Consider the following 22,403-nt stretch of genomic DNA (forward strand, 5'->3'; position numbering starts at 1 on the left):
GATCCTTTTAAGTTAATATCATCTCCAAACTTACTCAAAATACCTTCTAGAACTACATCCATGTCATTTATGAGACCTTTGAAAAGAACTGGTCCTAAAACGGAGCCCCAGGGAACTTCACTAGTCATTGGCCGTTATTAGCCTGATGTAACCCCATTTGCTATAACCCTTTGAGCCCAATCACTCACACAATTGTTCACCCATCTTATTATGTCTTCATCTAGCTGCATGCTGGACATTTTGTCCAAAAGGATATTGTGAGAAACAGTATAAAATATTTTACTGAAATCCCAAATGATTACGTCTACAGCCTTCCCTCAGCCAATGAGGTGGGTGACATTCTCATAAAAGAAAATTAATTTTGTTAATCAGGACCTTCCCTTCCTGAACCCATGTTGGCTATGACCAATGACTACACTGTCTTTCAGGTGTTTTTCCATAACTCCCAAAATAATTTTCTCCGTAATCTTACCAAGCACTAAAGTGAGACTGACAGGCCTGTAATTACCAGGCTTTTCTTTCTTGCCCTTGAAAATTTTAATGATGTTTGCCAGATTCCAGTCAACTGGGACCTCTTTAGAGTCCCAAGACTGTTGAAAAATAGTTGAGAAAGGTCCTGCAATGACATCAGCCAGCTCTCTGAGTACCCTGGTATGAATCCCATCGAGCCCCATAGACTTGTAATGGACCAATATTATCTCTGGTCCTCCTTTGCTGTTTTAACGTGATTAATTTAAAAGTAAAACCAACCAAACAAAAAAACACCTCCTTGTTGTCCCCCACAGGACTGGCCAGCTTGAACTCTAATTGAGCTTTGAACACAAATTTTTTCTTCCTACAATGACAAACAATATCCCTGCAGTCCTGTAGTCCTCCCTTGTCATCTGACCTTGTTTCTTTGTCTGGAAGAAGATCCCTGCTCAATTAAGCTGACCTTTTGCCCTGCCTGATTGACTGCTGACATTTTAGAATTGCCTGTTCCTGTGATATTAGGAGCTGGTACTTAAACAGTGACCAGAACTGATGGAACCTGATGTCTTCAAAAAAATTTGCCCAGAGGACCTTACTAACTAGTTCCCTGAACAACCTGAATTCTGCTCTTCCCATACCCTGGGTTGAAGTTTTGATGAAAGTTTTCCTCCTATCACGAAAGACTTTAAACTTAACTACTTCATGGTCACTATGACCAAGATGGCCACCAATCCCCTCTTCACCCATGAGACCTTCTCTGTTTGTAAGCAACAGATTTAGGAGGGCAACTTTCCTAGTCAGCTTCCTTAGTGCCTGTACTAAGATGTTATTATCGAGGTATTTTAGAAATCTCCTGGACCTGTTTGCTGTGTGATATTCCCAGTTAATATCTGGCAAGTTAAAGTACACCATAAGGACAAGGGCAGCTGATCTAGAGGTATCTCAGTTTTTTAAAGAATAATTCAACAGTGTCATCGTCTTGGCTGGGTGGTCTATGGTAGACCCCCACAACTTTCTTGTCCCTTAATCCTCACACAGAGGCTCTTAATCATGTTGTCACCAACTGCATGCTCCATACAGTCCATTTGCTCTGTTACATATAGCACCACCCTTTCACCTCACCTGCTCTGCTTATGTCTTCTGAAGGAGCTATAACCATCCATTGTAACACGAGTCACAAGACTCTCCCCACCAGGTTTTGCTTATGCTAATGATATCGTAGCTCTGGGACTGAGCTTGTAGCTCCTCTTACTTGTTCCTCATGCTATCATCTCTGGTGTGGAAACATTTCAAATATGCTTTATTGTACTCAGCACTGCGTGGAGCAAACTGAAGGATCTCACTGCTGCTGTTAAACTATCTCATAGTTTATCATAGTTTATCACCAGCATGCCTGGTTTTATCCCTTTTCCCTTCACACCTAGTTTAAAGGCCTATTGATCAGCCTTGCTAACTCCTGTGCAAAAATCCTTTTCCTCCTCTGAGAAAGGCACATACCATCAAGTGCCAGTAGGCCTGGTGATGTGTAGACTTTCCCATGATCAAGAATCCTAAAATTCTACTGATGGCACCAGAACTGGAGCCACATAGTGATCAGCTGGGTCTGCCTGTTCCTTTCAATATTATTCCCTGCTACTGGAAGGATAAAGGAAAATACTACCTGCACATCTGATCCTTTAACCAACTTCCCCAAAATCCTAAAGTCCCTTTTGATCACACTTGGACTTCTCTTTGTTACTTCATCACTACCAATGTGAAAAAACAATAATGGATAATAATGAGAGGGCAATGACAGCCAAGTGACTTTGCTAGTGATGTCTTTTACCCAGGCCCCAGGGAGGCAGCAGACTTCCCTATGGGTTGGTTGCGAACAGCATATCATGCTCTCTTATTCCCCTCAGAAGGAAGTCCCCTATGACAATAACCCTTTGTTTTATTCTTGATGGAGGTTGTTGTGACACAGGAGGTAGGCTGACTCACCCTTGGCATCCCCTCCAACCTGGACAGACTTACATCCACATTGTTGGTCATCTAGTTCCACAACCTCATATCTGTTGTGTAAGGGGACCTGGAAAGGTTAGGTAGGCATGGAAGGGGGTTAAACTGCTGCTCCAAGCAGAAACCTATTTCCATTTCCCCTGTCTCTTAGAACCTATTGCCTGGTTGTGAGGGGGGAGGGAATCCTTCATTTCTTGTGGCTGGCCAGTGTGCCTGTCCCAGGGATAGTAGAGTAGGATTCACCAGTCAATCTCCTTCTCTGACTCTCTGATGCTCCTCAGCCTGCCCACCTCCTCCCATAGCATTGCCACCAGGCTGAGCAGTTCCCCAAGCTGGAGGCACCTCCCACAGGTGTAGTAACTGCTGCTGTCAAATACTGACTGAAAACTTAAGCACACTCTTCAGCCTGAGAAGTGGATAGTTGTATGTTCTTTTTGGAGCTCTGTCTGGGTAGCCAAATAACTTCTTATGAAGTGAGTCCACAGGGGATGCAAAGGACATGGCTTTCTGCAATATATATATACTATGCAATATAGTATGCAGCAAAAAAAATATTTTTCAATACTTCCAATCAACTAAATTATCACAGTGTAAATTAACAACCTGAAAGAGATATTAACTTTTCCTGAAATGAATATGTATATCAACCTTAGCTGCAATTAGTTTTGCAGAGGTGATGTCAAATTAAACGTATATCTTAAAGAATGATGATTCTTGATGTTTTTCAGGACAAGGTAAAAAAATAAGCATTGAAAATGCCAGTTTTACAGACTCAGGATTCCATCTAAAATGCAGTATCTCCTCAATTATAGCCCCAGAGATTTGTGTTCCAAAGAGAATGTGAAATTATAAATTCACAAGAAAAATAAGCAGCTCTTTGAGCAGAAGAACTAATGAAGTTTAGTTTTCTGTAGATTAGTTCTATGGATGATTGTCATAGGTGCTTGATGAAGTGTGAGATCTTCCTGGAGGTTTACCAATTTGGGAATGTCTGTAAATTTTCCTTCTCTTTCTCATGTATATGAATATAAATGGAGAAATACATCTTACAAAATAACATCATCACTAAGAACCTATTATATCTCCAATTTAATAATAATTGAATAGAAATGTCAGGGGGGGAGTAAGAAGGGTCATTTTTTGGTTGCTTGCAGGTTACTTGGGTACCTGACTTTAGCCCAGCTCAGGGTATTTTTTAAATAGCACCTCAAACAATTGGTAGAGACAGATTCACTTCCTCTCTCCTCAGAGAAAATCTCACATAGATTTTTTTCATCCACTGCATTGGTACAAATCTTCTCCAGACTCTGTTATGCCTTGGTGGCCCAAAGACAGGATTAACCATCATCATCATAGCTAGCACTTCAACTTAATTGTGTTAAAATTAAATATCTGTTCAAATGCTTTGAAAAAAAAAAAAGAAAAAGTAGGTCTGTCACTGTCCACTGAGATCTGTTTTTGTTAAAAGTATAGTGCTGCAGGTATGAGTTACATTTGTATATCTTTGCACAGTGAAAAAAAAAAGTTTTCCTTATAAAGTATAATTCACTGTTTTAAAATGTTACTGAAGAAAGCTGTCTGCACTGCTAACAAATGCTGATGGTACTCTTTCAAAGGAATACAGCAGAAGAAGGTTTAATCTGATATAATAAGTAATGAGGTTCATGACAGAGAAGAACTATTATTTATACAATATTTTGGAATCTGTTAGTTTGTATATTTTTAATTTTGCATACAGTGAAAATATAAACAAAATAAAACTTTATAATAAATTAATAAATAAAAATGCTTTATTGCATATTCTGTTGTTGCTGTTTTCCTTAGACTGAAGTTTGAATCCAGTGTGAAAGAATTTTTTGAAATAAAAGGAAAGTAATGACATATTATTTTTAAAAATAAACAACAACAACTAAAAAAATGATACAGTAAAATGACATAACAGAAAGGTTAGGAGATTACAATTGCTACTTAATGTATGTTACAGTAAAACTGGTAGAACTGTTACAGATATTTATATGAGTACAATAAAAAACATTTAAGCATGAATGACGTACTGAAATTAATAAATCTATATACATGTATATTTCTCAGTGACATCTAATGATAGGACAAGGGGACAAGGAAGCTAGCTGGAACATAGGAGGTTCCACTTAAATATGAGATGAAACTTTTTCATAGTGAGGGTGACGGAACACTGGAACAGGCTGCCCAGGGGGGTGTGGAGTTTCCTTCTCTGGAGACAGTCAAAACCTGCCCGGATGCATTCCTGTGTGACCTGATCTAGGTGTTCCTGTTCTGGCAGGGGGATTGGACTAGATGATCTTTCAAGGTCCCTTCAAGTCCATAACATTCTGTGATTCTGTGATATAGGAGCAAATACTTCCCTTGATATAGGAGCAAATACTTCCCTTGTGAAAATGAAAATTATGAGCATTTGATAGTTTCAGAAAGGTAGCATAAAGAAATGTATGTACACTTAGAATTTTTAATGTCAAGCAGTTGTTAATTGAAACATGAGTAGACTTGTGACTTAGATGCAATTGCAAGCTATTTAAAACATTGTTCTTTATATTTATTTTTTTTATACTCTTTATATTTATTTGTATTTACTTTGTCATAGAAATTTATCTTTCCTCATGAACTGCAATTACAAATAAAGGAGAACTACGAAGGAAATTCAGCTATATGTTACGGAGCAGCATGTCTTCATTTGGTACTCAATGCAACAATACTGCAAAGAGTAACCTTATAACAGGTCACAAATGAATACGAAAATATTATTTTATTATTATTATTATTATTTTTCTCTCCTCACTAATTTAGAAATGAAACAGATGGGAGATATTCTGGTTCAGTTTTATATCACCTTAAGAAACATTGGGGTGGAATTCGGATTTAGGTAGAGTCACAGATGGTTAAAACAAAAGGTTGTAGCAGCATGTGCTATACATATCAGATGACAAATATAACATCCATGATAAAAGAGTATTGGATAAGGCCACATTTTCAGAACATATTTATTGTACTTGTTTAGGAAAAAAAATTAAAATTGGGAAGTATTCAAGATACATTAAGAATACCCAAGATACCCATTGATCTCAGCAGCAAAGTTATCCAATAGTGCTACAATAGAAGACTTAAGGTGTAGTTTACACTAGATAAACCTTTAAGAACCCTTCAGAGAGTAAAAAGATACTGAAAAGTTAAAAGTTGACAATAAATTGCAGTTCTGTGGATCAGTCTTGGAGGGAGGCAGCTGGATGACATGTTTCATCTTATCAGACTCAACCCACAGGGCATCCTAAAAAATCAAGATACAGGTACAGAATTTTGCAAAAATAAAAGATAACAGAGAAACAAGCTAATCTTTTCTTAAATGTCAGTTCAGATCCATGGTGATTTTTTCAGACTGTTTTTTCATCTGTCTTGTTTTGTTCTTCTCAAGTATGTCTTTATTTTACAACTGTGAGATGAAAGAACAACAGATTTTTTTTTTTTTTTTTTTTACAGTTGTAAAGAAATCAAAGCAGATTTGTAGACAGGTTATTATTAAAAGTAACAGAATATTTTTTCACCCTCCCTGAAAAACAGAGCAAGAACTGAAATATAAATATAACGCATGTTACGATATTCATTTTGCAGGAAAGACGTAAATCCCAGGTCCCTTAATCATTTGTTAAACATATCTCTTGTGAATGAAATAATATGAATAGAATATTAGAATGTTGTTCCATGATGGAAGGGCCTACAAATGAACAAATATAGAAAGAAGCTAAAATCACAGAACCACAGAATTGAAGGGGTTAGAAGGGACCTCGAAAGATCATCGGATCCAACCCCCCTGCCAAAGCAGGTTCCTTAGAGCAGGCTGCCCAGGTAGGTGTCCAGACAGGCCTTGAATATCTCCAGAGAAGGATACTCCACAACCTCCCTGGGAAGCCTGTTCCAATGCTCCGTCACCCTCACCGTGAAGAAGTTCTTTCTCATGTTGGTGTGGACATTCCTGTGCTCTATCTTGTAGCTGTTACCTCTTGTCCTGTCCCTGCAAACCACTCAAAAGAGGTTGGCCAAATCCCTCTGTCTCTCACACCTCAGGTATTTATACACATTGATGAGATCACCTCTCAGTCTTCTTTTCTCCAGGCTGGCTGAACAGACCCAGGTCTCTCAGCCTTTCCTTATAGGGAATATGGTCCAGGCTCTGTATCATATTTGTGGCCCTCCGCTGGACTCTTTCCAGGACTTCCCTGCCTTTTTTGTACCAGGGAGCCCAGAACTGGACACAGCACTCCAGGTGAAGCCTGACCAGGGCAGAGCAGAGGGGAAGGATCACCTCCCTTGACCTGCTGGCCACTCTCCTTTTAATGCACGCCAGGATCCCATTGACCCTCTTAGCCACAAGGACACAGTGCTGGCTCATGGTCAACCTGTCATCCACCAGGACCCCGAGGTCCTTCTCCACAGAGCTCCTCTCCATCAGGTTGTCCCCCAGCCTGTACTGATACTTTGGGTTGTTCCTTCCCAGGTGCAGGACTCTACACTTGCTCTTGTTAAATCTCATTTGGTTTCTTCCTACCCATCTCTCTAGCCTGTCCAGGTCTCACTGAATGGCAGCACAGCCTTCTGGCGTGTCAGCCACTCCTCCCAGCTTTGTGTCATCGGTGCACTTGCTGAGGGCAGACACTATTCCCTCATCAAGGTCATCAATGAAGATGTTGAACAAGACCAGACCCAGCACTGACCCCTGGGGAACACTGCTAGTCACAGGCCTCCAGCCAGACTGTGCTCTGCTGATCACTACTCTCTGAGCTTGGCCAGTCAGCCAATTCTTAACCCACCCTACTGTCCGCTCCTCTATCCCACACTTTCTCAGCTTTGCTAGTAGGATGTCATGGGAGACAGTATTGAAAGTCAAGGTAGATGACATCCACTGCCCCCCCGCATCTACCCAGCTGGTGATGCCATCATAGAAGGCAACGAGGTTGGTCGAGCACGACTTCCCCTTGGTGAATCCATGCTGACTACTCCTCATAAATTTCTCTTCCAATTGCTTGGAGATGGCATCCAGAATAAGCCGTTCCAACACCTTTCCATGGATAGAGGTGAGACTGACTAGCCTATAGTTTCCGGATCCTCCTTCTTGCCTTTCCTGAAGACTGGAGTGTCATTGGCTATCCTCCAATCTTCAGGTCCTTGTTAAGATGCAAATTATACTAAAATACCTGATAACAATAAGCCTCAGGTTACCCCAAACATTTGCCATAGAGATTATGATTTATTGGTCCCTTTCTTACATAGGAAATAAGTGACCAAAATAAGATGATGATGGAAATATATTAATCAATTAAGTTAAAGCTATGTCATGAAATTTTGTATTGGCTAAAGAACTAGAACTAATGATTTTGACAAAGAAAATAATATGACTGAAGAAAAAAAAACACAGAGAATACAAAATGACCCAAAGGGAACGAGCTACAAACAAGCAGCAAGGTATAAAGATATGGCATTTCAAGCAAATAGAAGCTTTTTCATATTCTTATCCTTTGGAGGGAGGGCAATAACAAAAGGAAAGAGCAGTCTGAATAAAACAGCAAAGAAAAACTTTGGAACCTCTTAAGAATAGTAAGTATTGAGTCTGTGTTACTCATATTGCAGCTGAACTAAATGAAAATATATATAACTGCACTAACCTACATGAAGAGTGTAAAAATATAATTAAATTTGTCTTTTGTATGACTTTGAGAAGATAACTATGTAAAGGGCAAAGAAGAATATACATAAGAGATGGTGTGAAAAGAGGAAAACTATAAGAATTTAGATAGAATGTAAGCACTAAAATAGTACATCAAACTTCGTTACAGCATTGAGATGTATGGATTGGATCATGTTTGCCTAAGTATTATGTGTTTGTATGAAAAAAAATAATAATCTTGGCTTCTACTCTTCACTACGACTGTGAGAAATTACAATAAAGAACAGAAAACTAATTTGAATTGATTTCTCATATTCTCTGAAGAAAAAAAAGAGAGCAAAACAAAACAAAATAATGTTGTCTTTATTATTATTATTATTATTATTATTTAACTCAGCAAGCCAGGTGTATTATTCGTTTGTCTATTTTTTTTTTAAACTATTATTATTTAAGTATTTATATTAATTTGATTTAAAATTGTTATTACAGCATCAGAGAGTTTTGAAACTATTTCTCTAAAGCAATTGCCTAAAACACAATTTAGAATAAAGCTTTCAATTGCAAGCTAGCAAAGTTAAGAAGAAGAACTTCCACCAACCAATAACCAATGCCCAGCATCTCCCTCAGCAGCAGCAGCAGACCTCTCCCCCTTCCCTCCCAATGGCCAGCTTCCCTCAGTTTTATTGTTCAGGATGGTGTTATATGATGTGTAATATCCCTCTAACCAGTCTGGGTCAGCTGTCCTGGTTCTGTCTCCTCACAGCATTTTGTACACCCCCAGCCAACTTGCTGGCAGGGCAATTGGAGAAGCTAAAAAGTACTTGGCTTAGTGTAATCACTGCTCAGCGACAATTAAAACATCGGCGTGCTAGCAGCACAGCACCACAGCAGCTACTAGGAAGAAAATTAATTCTATCTCAGCTGAAATCAGAATCTTTTCTTAACAATGCATGTCCCTATTCTGAATGAAATGTTACAAACACAGTTAGGGACAGAAGGCCAAGCAGGGTAACCTGTTCTGTCACTAGGTTTGCACAGCTGAAAAGTATCCAATAATTTCATTCTCAGACAGGGAGTGATGAAAGTAGGAATGATTGAAAAGAGAAGAGAAGGGCATACTTACAGACAGGTTACTGCACCTATTCACTCAAATATCTTCAAAAAATGACAGAGTTGAAGCTAGTATGAGAAGATATTATTTAATGCAAAGATAATGCAGTAATTTCATTTTTTTTTGTTTTTTTTTAGAGTAAAGGAAGAAAATTAAAAACCTAAAATAAAAAGCAGACATATTCTGAAAATCAGATCTGTTTCTGTGGAAAAGTCCTTCTACGTTTGGGAGGAGATATGTAAACTGTAAATGACAGAACATGGAAAAAATAATATAAAACCATTATATTTTTCAATGAAATAGATTAATAATATTTGTCTGTTTCCATTAAAAAAAAAAAGTTGAACTATAAAATATATTATGATGTTATACTTAATGTTAAGAAAACTAGAAAATTAACGTGAAGAATAATCTGAATTGTCGGTAATCACAGAATTGTCTAGGTTGGAAGAGACCTCAAGATCATCGAGTCCAACCTCTGAACTAACAAGTCCTCCACTAAACCATATCGCTAAGTTCAACAATCAAACGTGTTTTAAAGACCTCCAGGGATGGTGACTCAACCACTTCACTGGGCAGCCCATTCCAATGCCTAACAACCCTTTTCACAAAGAAGTTCTTCCTAATATCCAACCTAAACCTCCCCTGACACTGCTTTAGTCCATTCCCTCTTGTCCTGTCACCAGGCACGTGGGAGAATAGACCAACCCCCACCTTGCTACAGCCTCCTTTAAGGCAACTACAGAGTGCAATAAGGTCGCCCCTGAGCCTCCTCTTTTCCAAATGGAACAATCCCAGCTCCCTCAGCCGCTCCTCGTAGGACTTGTTCTCCAGACCCCACACCAGCTTTGTTGCCTTTCTCTGAAGTCGCTCAAGCGTCTCAATGTTCTTCTTGTAGCGAGGGGCCCAAAACTGAATATAGTACTCAAAGAGCGGCCTCACTAGAGCCGAGTACAGGGGGACAATCACTTCCCTAGACCTGCTGGCCACACTGCTGCTTATGCAAGCCAGGATGCTGTTGGCCTTCTTGGCCACCTGAATACACTGCTGGCTCATATCCAACTGACTATCAACCAATACTCCCAGGTCCTTCTCTGCCAGGCAGCTTTTCAACCACTGGGTTGTTGTACCCCAGGTGCAGGACCTGGCACTTGGCCTTGTTGAACTTCATACAGTTGGCCTCAGCCCACTGGTCCAGCCTATCCAGATCCTCCTGCAGAGCCTTCCTCCCCTTGAGCAGATCGACACACGCACCTAACTTGGTGTCACCTGCAAACTTACTGAGGGTGCACTCGATCCCCTCATCCAAATCATCGATAAAGATATTAAAGAGGAGTGGCCCCAGTACTGAGCCCTGGGGGACGCCACTCGTGACCGGCCTCCAGCTGGATTTGACTCCATTCACCACGACTCTTTGGGCCCATCTACCCAGCCAATTTCTAACCCAACGAAGCGTACACCAGTCCAAGCTGTGAGCAGACAGTTTCTTGAGGAGAATGCTGTGGGAAAGTGTCAAAAACCTTACTGAAATTAAGGTAGACCACATCCACAGCCTTTCCTTCACCCACCATGTCACTTTGTCATAGAAGGAGATCAGGTTTGTCAAGCAGGACCTGCCTTTCATAAACCCGTGCTGACTGGGCCTGATCTCCTGGTTGCCCTGAAAGTGCCACGTGATGACGCTCAAGATAATCTGCTCCATGAGCTTCCCTGGCATTGAGGTCAAACTAACAGGCCTATAGTTTCCCAGATCTACCCTCCGTCCCTTCTTGTAGATGGGCATCACGTTTGTTAGCCACCAGTTGACAGGGACCTCCCCTGATAGCCAGGACTGTTGATAAATGATGGTAAGTGGCTTGGCCAGCTCCTCTGCCAGTTCTCTCAGTATCCTTGGGTGGATCCCATCTGGCCCCATCAACTCGCATACATCCAAGTACTGTAGCAGGTCGCCAACCATTTTCTCATGGATAGTGAGAGCCACATTCTGCTCCCTATCCCCTTCCACCAGCTCAGGGTACTGGGTATCCAGAGACCAACTGGTTTTGCCTCTAAAGACTGAGGCAAAGAAGGCATTAAGCACCTCAGCTTTTTTCCTCATCTCTTGTGACTAAGTTTACCCCCTGCATCCAGTAAAGGATGGAGATTCTCCTTAGTCCTCCATTTTACATTGATGTATTTGTAAAAACATTTTTTGTTGTCTTTAACATCAGTAGCCAGATTGAGCTCCAGATGAGTTTTGGCCTTCCTAATTTTGTCCCTGCACTGCCTCGCAACATCCTTATAGTCCTCCTTAGTTGCCTGCCCTCTTTTCCAAAGATTATAAGCCCTCTTTTTTCTCCTAAGCTCAAACCACAGTTCTCTGTTCAGCCAGGCCGGTCTACTTCCCCGCCGGCTCATCTTTGGGCATGTGAGGACAGACCGCTCCTGAGCCATTAAGATTTCCTTCTTGAAGAATGCCCAGCCTTCCAGAACTCCTGTGCCCTTCAGAACCACCTCCCAAGTTACTCTGCCGACCAGTGTCCTGAACAGCTCAAAGTCAGCCCTCCAGAAGTCCAGTACAGCAGTTTTACCTGTCCCCTTCCTGGCTTTGACAAGAATAGAGAACTCTACCATTTCGTGGTCACTCTGCCCAAGACAGCTTCCAACCACCACATCTCCCACCAGTCCTTCTCTGTTTGTGGAGAGAAGGTCTAGCGGGGCACATCTCCTGGTAGGCTCACTAACCAGCTGCATCAGGAAGCTATCTTCCATGCTCTCCAGGAACCTCCTAGACTGCTTTCTCTGGGCTGTGTTGTGCTTCCAGGATATGTCTGGGAAGTTGAAGTCCCCCACAAGAACAAGTACTGACGATTTCGCAACTTCTGTCAGCTGCCTATAGAACTCCTCATCAGTCTCCTCATCCTGGTTTGGCAGTCTGTAACAGACCCCTGCCAGGATGCTTGCCTTGTTGGCCTTCCCACCAATCCTAATCCATAGAGACCCAACCTTATCATTCCCAGCTTCATGTTCCACAACATCAAAACACTCTCTAATGTTAGCTTATTTTAAATTAAATAATATCAACATTGTAATATAATATAAAATTACTGTATAGCAAAAATATAGGAAAAAGAGACTCAAAATCAGTTTTGCCTTAATGAAAGAAAACATTTTATATTGTTAAGTAAAAAAAAATGTAGTTAAAATGAAATTGTCAGTCAACACTGATCATAATCATAGCTAAAATGCTTAGTTTTGATATAGGATATGAGATATGATTTGTAGCTATTAAAGCATATTCCCTTGTGGACCTGCTTAATAGATATGCCTTTCATTTTGTTTAATTTTTACCCCACCTTTAAAAATAAGTTTAAGAGATAAAGTCCAATATAATGACTAAGGGAAAGAGCAACACAGTTGTGACTGCTGACAGTACCCCAATGGAATGGCTCTTTTAAAAAAATATATTTATTTATTTATTATTACTTTTTTTTCCCTAGCCTTCTACTTCACATATTAAATAAAAATAAAAATAAATTAAAAAAAAAAATCTTATCACTTCTTATCCATAACTCTGTACAACAAATGTAAGAATGAGTAAGTAGCTCTAACAGTATAAGACCAACACTTCTCTTCCAAATACATGCTTAAATGCTGACCAACTCCATCTTTGTTAGCTCTGAATATATTTTATTTGATTCCTGTCAATAACCTTGCAATTAAAAAGTGAAGCTAATTGGATAAATGCTTCCAAACAGTTTTACTTCTAGTAAATTTGACTGTAGCTATTGCACTTCAGAAATTTATTTTTACTTGCATGATTAGACTGGATCAACATTAAAACTTGCATCAATACTGAGGAGATATCAAAAGTGGCAGGGAGATAGCCGATAGAATTCTAAAGTAACACAAACCTAATAATAATAGGAACATATTACATATTTTAAATGCCATAAAAATAGTCTAGAAATTATGCATGGGATAAGTTTGTGGATTCTTCTTGTTTTGAGTTTTGTTTTGTTTCTTTATTAGACATGAAACAAGACAACCTACACAGATGGTGTCATTAAAAATATAATGGTACATTCTGCACATATAGTACTGCAAATGTGGAATTACATTCTACCTACATATATACTGCAGTTCTGTTTAGAAATGTTTGTTCATTCAATTACTTTTTTTTTTTTTTTTTTTTGATTTCTAATTAATGATCATGTGTAAGACTTAAGGTCTTTGCTTTTTTGCATTTGAAAAAGCCCAACTTGCTTCTCTCTTTGTTACCACTAGAATATTTTTTTTAACTCAAACAACATTTTACAAGCTAATTATTTTTTGAAGTCAGTCCTTAAAGATATTAATCCTTAAAGATACCTTTCAGCATCTTTTCATTTTTAATAGTTAAAATTTGGCCCTCAATGTAATAGTGAAAGTGGTTCAGCATGAGTAAAAATGTACACATGTAAATATTGAATGACACTTCCACTTCACACCACCTTGCCTCATACTGTCATAACCACATTTCAGAGGTAGCCTAATGAGAGGAATACTGTAGAAATGGGTGCCAAAGCTAAAGCACTGACCTAGAAACACCTGTCTAAAGTATGTTCTAAGTGCACATAAATTGCTCTAAATGTTACTCTAACTTTTCAAAATGAATACATGAAGTAATAGACCATTTTTAGGAGCTGCCAGCCTGAAACTATACCCTATTGCATTTAAAATAAGTTTCCTTACAAACCTCAAAATCAGCTACAGCTCAGCCTACAAATGGATGCAATTTATCTCTCTTTTTTGCCATCCTTTGCACATGAATCATGAGTATTCATTGTATTACATTTGGGAAGGAAAAGCTGTTGCTGAATTGACAAAATAATTATGTAAATAGCTTGCAGCTTTAAAGCAACAGTAATAGATGGAAACATTTCATGGGACTATAATGTCATAGTCTTTAATGTTACTCTCCATAGACTTCAGTAATACTAAAAATGCAGAAGGATATCCTAGAAATAAGCTTCTAAAATTGGGAAAAAAAATCTCTGCTCGCATTCTAAAATCAAAATGATATCAAATGTATATGTTCCTCCAGTTTTAAGAATATCAATATACTTAATTCCATGGATTTCAAAGGAACAATTTGCTCCAGCAGCAGTCTTTGCCTGATTCTGTCCATGACATACAATCTAAATTCCAGAGCAAAGATGTTTTGAGGTTTAAAAAAAAAAAAAAAAAAAAGAAAATAAAAGAAAAAAGATTTTTGATATTGTAAAGATCTATAGGTCTTGTCCTCAGCTGACCCACAATTCTACTGTGGCAAATAATATTTTTGTTTTAGGTGGATTATCCCAGGCTTTTCATTTTCTTCTTTTCTTGCATGATCAAGCAGTCAGTATCCTTTACTTTCTCACTAACAGAAACAAACTACTGTGCATACTACTAAGTTTACAGTGGGTCAGTGAAGAGCTACTGAGAGCATGTAAAGCAGCTTCTAGACTACCTTCTCCTACTTTCTATCCTGGAAAGAGGTAGAAGAATATAATGAAGAAATTCATACACATTCCAGGCTTGAGATCATTAAGAAATTGTCAATAACATTACCAAAATTATTACAATAATTTCATCAAAATGTAATCTGTTTTTGTTTTGTTTTCCTTTGTTTTGTTTTGTTTTTATTAGGCAGGTTAGATACAAAAGGACAGCAAACTATTAGTCCAGGCTTGAGAATGTAAACTCACATTGCCTTACCAATAGTTAAGACAACCCAAAACTAGAAAGCAAGCCATGCTAGAAACGAGAGTTGAAGAAATGCTGAAGATAATGGCTGGAGCAGGTGTCCAGAGGTGATTTATGTTATACAGCATACTTTGTCAATTTGCAAGACACAGATTTGTAGCAGCAGACCAGTAGAATTTCTGCCAAGGAATTGGCATCTATAGTTTTAGCATCTGTATTAGAAGTGGCTTGGATTTTCTGTGTCCTGGCATGAAGGACTGACAATCCATCAGTGCTTGAATTAGATGCACTCCTGGAAGAAATCTTGGTAAGTCAGGACAATTGGGAGATCCACTTTGAAAAGGAACCCCTGATCTCTTTGAGACAATCAGCTCTGGTGGAAATGTGTTCTGTAGCAAAACAGGGGATCACAATGTGCAGGGGGGTTCCTGCACTGAGCCAACCCCAGGGAGAAGAGATAGCTGCCAAGAGGTGGCAGCCCTCTTAAGAGCAGTCAAGGAAGTTCATACAGGGCCAGGAGCAGCAGCAGCCACCCCCGTGTGTACAAAAGCTGGTCCTAGGAAGGGTGAGTGACCAGGATCATGGTGAACAGGGTGGGTAAACAGGGCATGGTTCGGCAGACAGGGCCTGGCACAACAGTTTGTTTGGGAAGCTGTGTAGGGAAGGGAAGAAGGTGGGCCACATTCTTGGAGCAACAAGAAGTAGCTGAGGCTGACACAAATTTGAAGGGACCACAACATCCTCAGGCAGACACATACACCCAGACAGGAGAGATTTAGATTGAACGTTAGGAGGAAATTCTTCACTCAGAGGGTGATGAGGCGCTGGAACAGGTTGCTTAGAGAAGTAGTGTCCCATCCTTGGAGGTGTTCATGACCAGGTTGGATGAGGACCTGGGCAACCTGATCTTGTGGAAGGTGTCCCTGGCATGGTAGGGGGGTGGAACTGGATGACCTTTAAGGTCCCTTCCAACCCAAGCCATTCTATCATTCTATGATCTGAAGCAAAACACTGATAAAGAGACACTCAAATTCAAATGAGTTGAGCAATACCAAAAGAGAATTAATGAGCAGGTTTTTTTTATGTTTGTGTGTCTTCATCTTAAATCGTCTGATCCAACATTATACATTGAACTGTGGCATCTACATTGTCAACCTAGTAATCTTTGGAATGAAAATTAAGACCTCCAGAGGCTGTTTCAACATTTACTTGAAACGTTCTTTGGAGATGCAACTCTAACTATAAACTATCGTATGAGCCAAAAACTTTTGAACTCTTTTATTATACCTCTGGAGTTAAATACCACTCCCAATGCTGGCAGTATGCAAGACACTTGTCAGGTAGATATTGTAAAAGCTGCTTGGGTAGTTGCGCAGTGTATCCGTGGCATTTGCTAGAATAAAGAACTGAGTAGTTCTGTTCCAGTTACTGGTATTTTTGCACTACCTTTATTACTTCATCACAATATTTCTGTCAAAATTTTTGCTTTCAAAGTTACTTTCTCAGATATTATTTGTATTCTGTTATGAACTGACTCAGAATTTGATATCTTCAGCTGCATGTTTGCCACTCTGTGTTCCATAGATATCATTCTGTTTCTTCACCAATGTATTTATTCATATTAAAAAATTGAGATTCACATAAAAAGAGCACACAGAGACTTAAGCTATAAAAAAAGAATTTCCTTGCATTATCATAATCTAATAATAAAGATATTATTATATAGATTAGTAACTAAGAGAAAAGCCCAAGGCTACTAAAATGATTACTGGCAAAATTGTATACTGAGGCAGTAGCATATCCTCCTGCCATAACATATAATCATGTGACTATAAAATGCTCAATTTTCAAGGGATTATTTTGAAAAAAAATAAAGATTATAAAATATGAATGGTATGAAAAGATATGAAAAGATTATAAAAAAAAACCTCCACTGCTTGCTGCTGCTGGTGGTGGTGGTTGGTAGTGGTTGGTTGGTTGTTGTGTTTTTTTTTAATTCTAATTAAAAATCTCAAAGAATTGGATCCATTCCTCAGGGTAACCAGCTCTGACATTTTCCTTGGAAGGATTAGCAAAGCAAATTACCAGACATCTGTCTTTCAGTATTTCTTCTATCCTGAATATAATGAATTAACCACTCTCCTCCTGCATGCATTTTGTGCAAAGAGAGCTGTGATACAGTTTTGTTCCCACTGTATCACACAGTTACTGACTTTAATTGAAGAAATGTCTGCAGTTATAGCCTCACTAACACATTCTCATAAGGAAAAAACAATGAATTCTTTAGTTAACAATGGTCAAAGTTAAATATAACCTTGAATTTATAAATAAAAAAGACACTTTTGAGATGGAATATGGAAAAACAATGATGGATCATAGTGCTTGGAAGTGAGGTCTTTATTCCTCTTTTGTCAGAAAATGATTCAAAAATGGACAGTACTTACTACTGCACTCAGTATAAAAACACAACTTAGTCTCAAATATGCATATCTTCTCTGTGATTTATAGCCGCACTCAGTTACAGGGGGTGACTCCACCAATTAGGACCAATGTTTAGTTATTTTTTTCCCATGGAAGAGCTTCATCATGGAAGGGTGGAAAGTGAAACACTTGCTTCAGTTCCTTTCCCTCTGGTTAGGAAATCCTCCTGAGAAGTTAAAGATGTGAATCTAAACTCTTTGGACTCAAGAAGGGAAAATAAGGGAAGGGAAAGCTGAACCCTTGGGTGATGGCCTGTCATCCTGCTCCATTTCCAAAGAAACAGTCTGCTCCACAGATCCTATAACACCCTCTAACTACCTGCACACATATCTTTCACACGTCCTACAATAGGCTGAAAAAGGATCCAAATCAGATTCCTGTCTGTTTAACTACAGAGGACGTACAAACAGACTATACATGAATCTTTTGTTAGCTAAAGATATATATATATATATATATATATATATACTTATATATATATTTTTTTAACCTAAAATTTCTGTTTCCAGATGTGTCCTAGCTCAGGATGTTGGTTGTTATAGAAGCCATTCTGAACAGATCTCTCTGTATGGAGACAGGACGTCTACACAGACTTCAGTTTTGGTGCCAAAAACTTGAAAGGTAGATACTGCAAAATATCTAAGCCCTTAATCAAGGTTCTTTTCAGCTGGGACAAACAGATACTGTTAATAAGTGGTTGCAATTATTTTTGCCATGATTTTTCCTTGAAGATAAGGTTACAGGTGTTTTGTTTCTTTAATGCATTTTTATGCCCTTTTCAAACCAGCTTACTGAAAACACTTTTACTATATTCTAGTGTACTGGGTCTGGCTGGAATGTTAACTTTCCCTGCAGCAGCCCATACAGAGAAGAAGGCTCTCCTAAGAAGGAGGGAGAAGGGGAAATGGCAGGCACCTCTAAAGCAGAGCCATCACAAAAACAGCAGGAAGACGAGATGGAAATCATAAAGGAATCAGAAATCACTCGATCCTTATCCCTGAGTGAGAGAGGGGTTGTGGGGTTTAGCTGCCCAGCACGGTAAAACCACCACATCTAGCAGCTGTCCCTGTAATTCCATATCTAAACATTTTTGGTCTTCTTCAGACTGTCCACATACATTCCTTGTTTTATGAATAATTAATTTCATAGAATATCCTGAGTTGGAAGGAATCCACAAGAATCATCAAGTCCAACTCCTGGAAATTTATAGAAGTTGTACTGATCTGTAAAGATTTATAGGTATTACAGCCTCAGCACAGATTTTTGTCCTGAATCTTTGTATTCTAGCAATTTTGTTTGTTTTGTTTTGTTTTGTTTGTTTTGTTTGTTCAATTGCAAGAGGTAATATTTAAATGGAACTGAACACGTATTTCCTCAACTGATTTCTACAAAGTTAGAAGATGGACAATAAATACTTTTACTCATGTTCTCACAATTTTTAAATTTTGCACACTTCCATAGAATATTAGATAAAGAATTTGAGAGCACTTTATTGTAATCTCAGAGACTATATAAAACAGGAATGGTTTTCAAATACTCTTAACATGCCTGGAGCCTGACCTTGGAGGCAACACCTCTAAAACATGTTGATATCCCAGAAGTTGTTTTTATGGTCCAGGCATGTTCAGAGAAGATATATTTTTAGGATTTATTTTTATTTGTGTGTTCCTGTATGAGCTCTAATTTTGCTGACGGTGACAGGAACCATTTTCGTTGTCAGGTGAGTTCAGGGCTATAGCTATGCCTGTCAGCGCAGTATTATGTTTAAAACAGTGAATGTTCTTTTTGTGCGGTTACGAGTACAAAATATTTTTGATCACACCTTACACTGCTGCAATTGCAGTCACTAACAAAAGAAATACAGCCATTTTCTACACAAAATAAATATATGCATCAAATAAATGTAACATTTTACTCTCTGAAAACCTCACTATCAGTATTTTTGTTAGTTTTTCATGACTATCAGGTGATCTTGAATCTCAGAAATTCTAGGATGAGAAAAAAAAATGTCTGTCATTATCAATGCAGCACACACGCACACACACACCAGGGGAAAAAAAAAAAAAAAAAAAAAAAAAAAAAGAATAAAAAAGAAAAAAGTTGGTTTTGGAAGGCATATGACAGCCAACCCATGAAGATCCCTAATCTCCTCCTACTAGCACCAACCAATCCCTCAGCAGCAAATAGAACCAAAAATATACAAAATCTAAAATCCAATCCTCCCTTTGTCATCATGGCTATACTAACCAGTATACCAAAATTTATGGTCAAGATCTACTCTGTTCTAAGAACATATAAAGTAGAGAATATGACCTATACTTAGCTTATGGATCCATAAATGTAATAGCTGGGAACATGGGGAAGAAATTGTAAAGAATTAATTTAGTACACTGCATTTTATTTAGTCAAAGATTTGACAAAACTAAATAAGAAATGACCCTTTGCTTGTATTTCTGAAGGTGCACATGAAAACACCTTCTGTATTAAAAAAAAAAAAAAAGGAAGAAAAGTTATCAACATAAACATATTAAATTTTTCATTGCCATAGATCAAATTAGAAAAATTGTAAGTATTTTTAACACAAAGATATATTTTGTGTTATCATTTGTCTTGAGATTACTAGATTTTAGACAAGATATAAAGGGAGGAGTTGTGACAAAAGCAAACGAATATGTGAAAGTGGAAAATATGGTTTAAAAGATGAAGTCTGTGACCAGTTTGAGGCCAGATGGGATCCACCCAAGGATACTGAGAGAACTGGCAGAGGAGCTGGCCAAGCCACTTACCATCATTTATCAACAGTCCTGGCTATCAGGGGAGGTCCCTGTCAACTGGTGGCTAACAAACGTGATGCCCATCTACAAGAAGGGACGGAGGGTAGATCTGGGAAACTATAGGCCTGTTAGTTTGACCTCAATGCCAGGGAAGCTCATGGAGCAGATTATCTTGAGCGTCATCACGTGGCACTTTCAGGGCAACCAGGAGATCAGGCCCAGTCAGCACGGGTTTATGAAAGGCAGGTCCTGCTTGACAAACCTGATCTCCTTCTATGACAAAGTGACATGGTGGGTGAAGGAAAGGCTGTGGATGTGGTCTACCTTAATTTCAGTAAGGTTTTTGACACTTTCCCACAGCATTCTCCTCAAGAAACTGTCTGCTCACAGCTTGGACTGGTGTACGCTTCGTTGGGTTAGAAATTGGCTGGGTAGATGGGCCCAAAGAGTCGTGGTGAATGGAGTCAAATCCAGCTGGAGGCCGGTCACGAGTGGCGTCCCCCAGGGCTCAGTACTGGGGCCACTCCTCTTTAATATCTTTATCGATGATTTGGATGAGGGGATCGAGTGCACCCTCAGTAAGTTTGCAGGTGACACCAAGTTAGGTGCGTGTGTCGATCTGCTCAAGGGGAGGAAGGCTCTGCAGGAGGATCTGGATAGGCTGGACCAGTGGGCTGAGGCCAACTGTATGAAGTTCAACAAGGCCAAGTGCCAGGTCCTGCACCTGGGGTACAACAACCCAGTGGTTGAAAAGCTGCCTGGCAGAGAAGGACCTGGGAGTATTGGTTGATAGTCAGTTGGATATGAGCCAGCAGTGTATTCAGGTGGCCAAGAAGGCCAACAGCATCCTGGCTTGCATAAGCAGCAGTGTGGCCAGCAGGTCTAGGGAAGTGATTGTCCCCCTGTACTCGGCTCTAGTGAGGCCGCTCTTTGAGTACTATATTCAGTTTTGGGCCCCTCGCTACAAGAAGAACATTGAGACGCTTGAGCGACTTCAGAGAAAGGCAACAAAGCTGGTGTGGGGTCTGGAGAACAAGTCCTACGAGGAGCGGCTGAGGGAGCTGGGATTGTTCCATTTGGAAAAGAGGAGGCTCAGGGGCGACCTTATTGCACTCTGTAGTTGCCTTAAAGGAGGCTGTAGCAAGGTGGGGGTTGGTCTATTCTCCCACGTGCCTGGTGACAGGACAAGAGGGAATGGACTAAAGCAGTGTCAGGGGAGGTTTAGGTTGGATATTAGGAAGAACTTCTTTGTGAAAAGGGTTGTTAGGCATTGGAATGGGCTGCCCAGTGAAGTGGTTGAGTCACCATCCCTGGAGGTCTTTAAAACACGTTTGATTGTTGAACTTAGCGATATGGTTTAGTGGAGGACTTGTTAGTTCAGAGGTTGGACTCGATGATCTTGAGGTCTCTTCCAACCTAGACAATTCTGTGATTCTTAAAGATTTCTGATATCCTAATGAGGGTGAATGAAAATATTTTGAGGTCAAATGGGATTTCCGTCTTGGGAACTACCCAGGTAAACATCAGTCAGAAAACAAATTTAAATACTAAGCTTTAATGATAAATGCTGTTTCAAGATATATCTATGTGTGTAAATAATGGGTTTCTTAAATTTGACTTGGTATCTTAAATTTGACCTGTGTTTTCTGTTATAGCTAGACATAGGCTGGATGTTTTCATGATTTGGGGCTTTATCTTTTGCACAGGCTTCTGAAGCCAAATACACTGTCTCCACAACACAAAATTAGATGCACACATGCATCTATTGCATAGTACACACTGTTTAAAAGGAAGAGCACTATTTCCTTCAGATAAGTGGCACCAAAAAGTAATGCCCCATTATGCAATGTATAGAGGAGCAATTTCTCGTTGCTAAATTCTCATTGCTCCTCATATTCATTTCAAATATGCAGCAGAAGAGATGTAATACTGCTTGGCAGATTGTCAGCATTGCAAGGCTCCCATTTCAGTAATACCTGTGCAAGTTGCACTTAGACCAGCCATGTAACCTTCAGAGACTGGATATTGAATATGCAATAAAGGGTTTTTCCCTCATTTAATTTATTTTAATGTTATCTATTTATAATATAAAGTAAATAGTATTAAAGTACTTTTCTACAAAAGTTGAATGCATATGTTGTACCAAACACAACTTCCAGAAGCTGTA

Source organism: Anas platyrhynchos, chromosome 1 (assembly GCF_047663525.1).
Source record: "Anas platyrhynchos isolate ZD024472 breed Pekin duck chromosome 1, IASCAAS_PekinDuck_T2T, whole genome shotgun sequence".
Taxonomy (NCBI): domain Eukaryota; kingdom Metazoa; phylum Chordata; class Aves; order Anseriformes; family Anatidae; genus Anas; species Anas platyrhynchos.